This window comes from Merops nubicus, unplaced genomic scaffold, assembly GCF_000691845.1.
Source record: "Merops nubicus isolate BGI_N331 unplaced genomic scaffold, ASM69184v1 scaffold6962, whole genome shotgun sequence".
Lineage (NCBI taxonomy): Eukaryota > Metazoa > Chordata > Aves > Coraciiformes > Meropidae > Merops > Merops nubicus.
In genome coordinates this window covers 5256-7221 of record NW_008595527.1, presented here as the reverse complement: position 1 = coordinate 7221, position 1966 = coordinate 5256, and the positions used below count along the sequence as shown (strand labels likewise).

Below are 1966 nucleotides of genomic sequence, written 5' to 3'. Positions count from 1 at the left end.
CCTTCGGGCCGGGCCCCCCCACGGCCTTCCCCCACCCCCCCCGGGCTGCAGGACCAGCCACTGCTCCCTCTGATCCAGCCCTGGGTTGTGACTAACAACCAGGTCTGCTGCTCACTCTGTCCCCTGTGCTCCCCCAACCACGGTATGAAGGCTGGGGGAGAAGGGGAGAAGCTCTGGGAGCAGCTCTGTGCCCGGGTGCTGGCTACAAGCCCTGGGAGGGGGTTTGGGGACCACGGTGGCACCGCTGCTGCTCGGCAGCCTGGTGTCTCTGGTGGTGGCTGTCACACAGCTCTGCTGGCCAGGGAGCACCCAGGAGAGTCACTGAGACCCCAGAAATCCCTGGGAGTGGGGAGGTGGGACACGGCTTGGAGGGACTGCAGAGAGGGAGGGAGCAGGGGCAGGGGGGTGCTGCTGTTTGTGTCGCCTCTCCCGAGCTCCTCAAGCCTGGGGAGGTGGGAGTGGGGTGTCGTGGCATCAGCACTCCCCAAAAAGACCTGGTTTTGGTGACGTGGGGAGCATGAGAGTCTCTGGTATCCCTCTGCCACCCAGGGCCCCCTGCCCACCCCCTACCCCCCTTTCCCACAGCACTGGTGCTCTCCCACCACCCCTTGTGCTCCCTGTGCCCCGTGTCTCCCTGCCCTGCACCTTTCTCAGGGTCTCCTGCTCTCTCTCCTCCCCCCAAGGAATAAATCACCCTCTGGCTCCAGCCCTGGCTCTCAGAGGAAGCAGCAGCCCACATTGCCACCTCCTTCCCACGGGACCTGGCTGCCTCTGGGATACTGGGAATCTTTTCCCAGAGCAGAGGGGGTTCTTTCAAGAAGGCTGTCAGAGACTGGTGGCTCTGGACCCTCTGGACTCCTGGGGACAGATGTCCCTCCCTCCACCCTGTGCCCCTCCATGTCCTCACTGACTCTTTGCCCATGAGATGGGTCTTGAGAAGGGACCTTCAAGGGGTGGGTCAGTTTGGGTCCTTGGCTGTATTAAAAAGCCCCAAAATGTTCCATTTTTCCCACCAGAGGTAAAGTCTGCAGGCATGGAGCAGGGAGCTCTGAGTATCAGGATGGAGAGGCAGATTTGCCAGCCACCTCCACACGGTCCCCATTGGCCAGGTTAACACCATCATCACTGAAAAACCCAGTAAACAGTCAGAAAAACATCCCTCATTCAATCCCCTCCAGTGGAAAGCAATAACCCTTGGGCTGCAAATCTTCTCAGCCTCCAAGGAGAAGCTTTCCTTTGAGGGCTAAGGGGGAAAAATCAACCCAGCAGACTCCACTTCCCACTTAGAGAGCTCTGGAGAGCCCAACCCAGCCCAGCACGGTCCCTGGTGGCACCAAGGAGGGAGCAGAGCCCAGCCAGAGCATGACTCTCCTCCTCCTCCTCCATCCCTCAGCACCAGCCCATTAGGAAAGAGGGTTTTGTTGATCAGCCCAGCACATTAGGGAATGAAACAGGCTGTGCCCAGAAGCTTCCCCAGGGGTCCATTAGCACCAGAGGATCCTTCCTCCAGCCTAGCAGGTCCCAGAGGATGCTTTTCTTAGTGATTTCCTCCCCTGGTGCAGGAGGAGTTGTCTGGGACAGGGTGCTGGCAGGGCTGGTGCGCGGGGGAGGAAGAGGTGACCCTGCTCTGGGTGCAGGGTCTCAAGGTGGGCTGCCAGGGTGACATCAGCCCCCCCATAGATATAAGGGTTGAACACGTGGGCATGCTTTAGGTTGATAATGCATTTCCTGGCTTGGCATCAACCCCCAGAGCTCCAGCACCATGTCTGAGGTCTCTGCTCCTCCCTGGGGCCAGGGGTGGTGGTGGGAGACAGGGTGAGGTTCTCCAGGGCACACGCAGAGGAACCAGCCCAGGAACACCTCTGTCAGGACAAGCTGCCACCCGTTGCCAAGGGAGGGAACGAAGGGCATCCTGTCACCTCAGCACGGGCACTGCCACCCCACGTGGAGCAGCCTCAGCACCCGG

The 1966-nt window shown here is 60.5% G+C and overlaps 1 protein-coding gene across 1 annotated transcript in view; it reads left to right on the top strand.

Moving 5' to 3' along the window:
- The window catches only part of ADORA1 (adenosine A1 receptor), a 23550-nt gene that overhangs the window by 20887 nt on the left and 697 nt on the right, over window positions 1-1966 (top strand).